Raw genomic sequence first — 6,618 nt, 5'->3', positions numbered from 1 at the left:
TCCATCCACCCACCCTTCCACCCATCCATCCATCCATCCACCCACCCCTCCACCCATCCATCCATCCATCCACCCACACTTCCACGCATCCATCATCCTTCCAAGCATGCAGTAGGAGGTCAATTAACAGCTCAGTGAGGAGCGGGGCACCCCTAAACCATTATTGTGGTTGGGAGCTAGGCAAAGACACACCCAGTAGTTGCATGTAGTGTTCATGATTGACAATTCGCAAGTGAATGGTTCCTGAATCCTGGGCTGTGATGTGAGAAAGAGAGATGGGATGAATTTCAAGGACTGATTACAAAGGTTCACAGGGAGCTGCTTAAATTTAATCAAAAGAGTGTCTGCCTTTCTCCCCAGACTGGGCGAGAGCTGCTCGGGGAAGGCAGAGGCTCGTGTAAACTGTCCTTCCACAGAGTTCTTGCTATGGAGTTTTCCTCGCAGTGATGCCCACTGCATCACAGAGGTGCCATTCTGATAGTTCTTGCTTTCTTCTTAAACAAACTAAGGCTAAGTTCCCCAGAGAGTTTCCATTGAAAGATGCCCCCCAAATTGGAGAACTCGGTGGAAATCAAGATCTGAAATCATTCCTTTGCTCCCCAACTGTTGTATTCCAGTATTTTCCTGGTTGCAGGAGTTCTGACTGAAATGTACTCATTTCTTTTCTTTTCTTTTCTTTTTGGCCGAGCCGTGCAGCACGTGGGACCTTAGTTCCCCAACCAGGGTTCAAACCCACACCCCCTGCATTGGAAGCATGGAGTCTTAACCACTGCATCGCCAGGGAAGTCCCCTGAAATGTACTCATTTCTAATGTTAATTTGAGTTGTGTCTCTTTTTAAAAATGCCCCCCACTTCCCTTCTGAATGTCAGGTGGCACACTCATTAGTCGTCTGGAATAAGTCTGTCTCCAGCTGAATGAGACTTGGAAAGAGGAAATAGGGGGCAGTGGTTAGAGCCCTGAGTGGTCAGGAGTCCTGGTTCCCATGTCTTACTCTGCCACTGAGTCACTTGCTGCCACTGGACAAGCGACTTGGTTTTTCGGAGTTACCGCCTAACTGCCGAAGGTGAGTGAGTGTGGCAAGCAGGCATTTTGTACTCTGTTACTGTTGTCTTACTGCTTTACATTTTAAACAAAAATAAGGGCTGCCAGTGGTCACACAGAATGACAGAATTAAAGTAACAAGTTCTGTTTCTTCATCTATAAAATCACTGTTATCATTGTTTGTTTCCAATTTGTGGTTCAAACCCAAGCTTCTGTCACAATGGAGACCTGGCTGTGCTGGAAACAAGCTAGGCTGATTCCAGATGGGTATGAACTTACTGGAAACAAATATGTGCATCTGAGACCCTGTGTATTAGGAGTCGGCTGTATATATGAGAGTTACTAGAATTAACTTTCATGTAGGATGCAGTGTTTATTGAAAGATAAATAGTAAAAATGGGCAAGGTCGAAATTTACATACATATTATTAAAACTCAACAGCAACAACAATTGTTTAGAATTTAGACCAAAAGATTTGGGGAAGTATTTTTACCTCTAACATTGTTTAGAATTGCCATGGTGGTAATTAAAAAACAAAGAATTTTAGTCACTTTTGTCATTTAAAATTTGTTTCTAACTTTGAAATAATTTTGGATTTACGTGAAAGTTGCAAAAATATTATGGAGAGTCCTCATAAACCTTTCACTCAGCTTCTGTAACCGTGGTACATTTTTCAAAACACAGAAATTAACATTGGTACCATACTATTAACCAAACTACAGACTTTGTTGGGATTTCAGCCATGTTTTCACTAATGTCCTTTTTCTGTTCCAGGGTTAAATCCAGGATACCACATTGCCTTCAGAGGTTTATCATTGTTTTAAAATTCTTTATAGATCATGCAACGCCTTCATGCGTGCCCCCAGGGCTGACTGCTTCCACTGCCCTGACCTTAGTATACCACTGATTCCACTAAACCACTGTGGTATCAGAGGCAAGAATGTGATATGATATGCTGGACCGTCGGAGCACCAACACTACACTTTGTCAAGCTGGAGCTCCATCAGCGAGACACTTCAACAGTGACTGGTAAGTGTGTGACATTTGCAAAGCTCATGTGTCTACTGTACGGAAACCAGAAAGCAAGACTCATTTTGGGCAAGAGTGCCGTGAGTCCCTTGAGGAAAAGAGGTGAAAATATATAGAGTAAAAAGCCCTGACAAAAATTATGGTGCAGATGCTTTTGGATACCTGCTCCATACTAGGTCCCCACCTTTTTTCTTGCCAGGACCTAGTCAGGATCTTCAAAGCAGGCTGAAAGTCTCCTCAGCTCCTCTGAGGATGCCTTCCTGGTAAGGTTAATCTAGTCATGTCAGTTCCACTCACCTTGCCAATGACTGGTTTAGGAATGGGCATGTGATGCATTTCTGGCCAATGAGGCATGAGGGGAAAGTCTGGGATTTCTGGGAAAGTTTTCTTCACTCTTCAAAATGCCCCCCTCTTTCTTGTCTGAATTTTGGGTCTTGTTGTATGAAAGATAGAATGCCTGGGGCTGTTGCAGCCCCTTTGAAACCATGAGGGACAAGTCTGAGACAAAAGCAAACACAGAGTGGCAAAATGGCAGGACAGTGAGAATCCAGGTTTGGATGAATCACTTACCCCTGGGAATGAACTAATTCAGGACTTCTTGTTATATGAGAAAAGACATTTTCCATTTCCTGGGGTTAGTGGTCACTCTTATACCGGCCATGGCAACAGCATCTCTCTTTCAATCGTTTATTCACTAAAACAACACTCAGTGAGAACACACCACGTGGGATTATTGTGTTTGGTGCTGATGGAATATGAGAGCGAATGGCTAGATTCCTGCCCTAAAAGATGACACCATCCAAAGGGTGTGTAAAACTCATAGACAAATCCACTGATTGCAGGAGAACTTGCTGCTACCTGAGAGGTGTGCACAGGTGCTATGTGACCCCTCCAGCCTAAGTGCCCTGAAGACAGCTTTGTGAAGGAAGAGGTACACACCCTTTATCTTCAAGGATAGTTACCTTTATAGGCAAAGGGACATAGCACAAGGGCCTTGTGAGAGGAACAAAGACACAGAGATTGGAAACTGCAGGGTCTGTTCTGGAAAGAGGGGCTACTCCAATCTAGTTAAGCACTGGTGTTTCAGAATTATCAGCTGCCATGATGGGACAGGTGGGGAGAGACAAATGGTGCTCACTTGATCAGTGCCATGCTCTAGGAAGCCTGAAAGGCTCCAGTTTGGGTGGGCAGAGGGGACCCTGTGCTGGTCTCTAGTCTGAGTCCTGTTTCAGCTACCTGCTAATTATGTGGCCCTTTGTCTTTCATGAGTCTCAGAACAGCTATAAGAAGGGGCTGGTAATCACTGTCTTTCCTCCCTCACAGGGTAACTGTAAAGCACAATATAAACATGAAAGGTTATTATCTCCTCCACGTCCAGACCTAACTATAGATTCACCCATCTTAGGTTGTTGCCCCAGCCTCAGAGGAGTGACCCTCAGGCCTCCTCCTTGGTTTCATCCATGATCTCCCATATTTCTAGTATTTTAAGTATTTCCCTCTCTCTCTCCTGAGTGTTTTTTCTCTGTCTCCAAATATGCTCTGATCTTAAAAAATAAAGATCCTTCCTTGGATCTTCTGTATCTCCTAAGACACTATCCATTTCCCTTGTTCTCACCAAACTTCTTAAAAGAATAGACTATTTTCTCACCTTTTCTCATCTTCTACCCACTGTTAACTATGCCTCCTCCAATGTCCAATTAAGAGTGGGCCCTCAGAACTCTCCTACAGTGTTGGTGGGAATGTAAATTGATACAGCCACTGTGGAGAACAGTATGGAGGTTCCTTAAAAAACTAGAAATAGAGTTACCATATGATCCAGCAATCCCACCCCTGGGCATATATCTGGAGAAAAACATGGTTGGAAAGGATACATACACCCCAATGTTCATTGCAGCGCTGTTTACAATAGCCAAGACATGGAAGCAGCCTAAATGTCCATCGACAGATGAATGGATAAAGAAGATGCTGTATATACACACAATGGAATATTACTCAGTCATAGAAAAGAATGAAATAATGCCACTTGTGGCAACATGAATGGACCTAGAGATTATCATACTGAGTGAAGTAAGTCAGACAGAGAAAGACAAATATCATATAATAACACTTATATGTGGAATCTAAAAAAATGATACAAAGGAACTTCTTTACAAAACAGAAATAGACTCACAGACATAGAAACAAACTTACGGTTACTGAAGGGGAAAGGGGGAGCAGGGATATATTAGGGATGTGGGATTAACAGATACACGCTACTATATATAAAATAGATAAAAAACAAGGCCCTACTGTATGGGACAGGGAACTATATTCAATGTCTTGTAATAACCTATGATGGAAAAGAATCTGAAAAAGTATATATGTATATATATATATAACTGAATCACTTTGCTGTATACCTGAAACATTGTAAATCAACTATACTTCAATTAAAAAAAAAGTTTTTTAAAAGAGTGGGCCCTCAAAGGCCATAATGCCAGCACCTAGGGGCTTCATCCTCTTATCCTGCCTGGTTTAACCTGCCCTGGTGAAATGCTTGCATTATGGCTTCCTCAACCCGCCCCCCTTTCCTTTTCCTTCTCCCCCCTTCTCGGAGTTGGGGGTCCCTCAGATTCTGCTGACCTCGGGCTTTTCCTCACTCAGCACACTCTGCTGGGAACACTTAGTTAACCTCATGGCTTCCACAGTCCTCTTGCAGATGAAGCACAAATACCTTTAATTCTGACTTTCTCTCCCTTAATCCAGTCCAATGGTTTCCAACTGACCTGTCAAAGCATCGATTTGAACATCCTGAGACTCCTCAGGCTCAGCTTGTGCAAAGCTGAGGCCAGCTTCTCCTCGCTTGTGACTGTTCTTTCTCTGTTGTTCCATATACGTGTTTTTTTTTTTAAATTTTATTTATTTATTTATTTATGGCTGTGTTGGGTCTTCATTGCCGCACGTGAGCTTTTTCTAGTTGTGGAGAGCAGGGGCTACCCTTTGTGTGGTGCGCGGGCTTCTCATTGCGGTGGCTTCTCTTGTTGCGGAGCACGGGCTCTAGGCACGAGGGCTTCAGTAGTTGTGGCTTGCGGGCTGTAGAGCGCAGGCTCAGTAGCTGTGGCGCACGGGCTTAGTTGCCCCATGGCATGTGGGATCTTCCCAGACCAGGGCTCGAACCCACGTCTCCTGCATTGGCAGGCAGATTCTTAACCGCTGTGCCACCAGGGAACTCCCCATATATGTTTTTTAATGGTCCCACCATCATTTATGTCATTGTAACCTAAAGATTTGACTCCTCCAACTCCTATACATCATATATTAAAGCAATCACCAAATCCAATTAATTAACCCGTACAATTGTCCCTGAAATAATTCGCCTCTCTTTTATTCTTATCGCCACTATTCTTTGAGAAGGGGTTTGTTTTGTTTTGCTTTGTTTTTAACTGGGCTGTTCTAATAGTTTCTCAAGTGGTCTTCCTGATACCACTCTTTTTACCTTTTTTTTTCCTGCGGTACGCGGGCCTCTCACTGTTGTGGCCTCTCCCGTTGCGGAGCACAGGCTCTGGACGCGCAGGCTCAGCGGCCATGGCTCACGGGCCCAGCTGCTCCGCGGCATGTGGGATCTTCCCGGACCGGAGCACGAACCAGCGTCCCCTGCATCGGCAGGTGGACTCTCAACCACTGCGCCACCAGGGAAGCCCAAGATACCACTCTTTTTAAATCAAAACAATCTTTCACATTCCTGATGGTTCTCTCTTTAAAGACAGATTTGGTCCTGCTTAAAAAATTCCCATTGTTTGCAGAATAAAGTCACAATTCTTTAAAAAAAATTTTTCAGCTTTATTGAGGTATAATTGACAAATAAAATTGTAAGGTATTTATGATACACTGAAAGTCACAGTTCTTTATTATGGCATTTGAAACCTGTTACAACCTAGCTCCATCTTAAGCCTCCAAAATTCATCTCCCACCCTGCTCCTGCATTCTCTATCAGTAAGATCCTACCAGATAAAGGTCTAGCCCAAATGTCCTCTTCCCATTACCCCAGACAGAATTAAGTTACCTTTTCTTTGCACTCATAGGGTATGTATTTCAAGTTGTTCTTAGAGTCACCATCATCACACTGAATTGTAGTGATGTCTCTGTCTCTTCTAATAGATTGTAAGCTCCAGCATACCTCTTGCTGCATAACCAGTGACAACAAGATTCAGTGACTTAAAACAGCAGATATTTATTAGCTCACAGCTGCTGTGTGTCAGGAATTCGGGAGTGGCTACCTGTCTGGCTCTGGCTAGGGGGTCTCTCATGAGGTTGCAGTCAAGAGGTCAGCAGGGCTGTGGTCATCTGAAAGCTTGACCGGGGCTGGAGGATCTGCTTCCAAAATGGCTCATGCAGAAGCCTGGCAAGTTAGCACTGGCTGTTGGCTGGAGGTCCTGGTTCCTGTCCATGTGGACCTCTCCCTAAAGCTGCTTGAGTATCCTCGCAACATGGCAGCCCACTTTCCCCAGAGCAAGTGATCAAGACAAGAGAGAAAGGAGAAAAACAAAATGCCTTTATGACATAGTCTT

The 6,618-nt window shown here is 43.9% G+C and overlaps 1 long non-coding RNA gene across 3 annotated transcripts in view; it reads left to right on the top strand.

The window, feature by feature from the left end:
- LOC113631205 (uncharacterized) overlaps window positions 1–6,618 on the top strand; it is a 79,961-nt gene that overhangs the window by 71,933 nt on the left and 1,410 nt on the right. For 2 of the 3 annotated variants that reach the window (XR_003437218.1, XR_003437216.1), the window contains exon 4: window positions 1,817–2,071. This is a non-coding gene — a long non-coding RNA (uncharacterized LOC113631205). Of the gene's footprint in view, window positions 1–1,816; window positions 2,072–2,913; window positions 3,886–6,618 lie in introns of those variants that run through there. The other variant, XR_003437219.1, reaches the window with a different exon arrangement.

This window comes from Aethalodelphis obliquidens, unplaced genomic scaffold (genome assembly GCF_003676395.1).
Source record: "Aethalodelphis obliquidens isolate GAN/ISIS:26980383/991018 unplaced genomic scaffold, ASM367639v1 scaffold31, whole genome shotgun sequence".
Taxonomy (NCBI): domain Eukaryota; kingdom Metazoa; phylum Chordata; class Mammalia; order Artiodactyla; family Delphinidae; genus Aethalodelphis; species Aethalodelphis obliquidens.
Note: the sequence above shows the minus strand (reverse complement) of the source record. Positions and strands in the feature narration are given on the sequence as shown.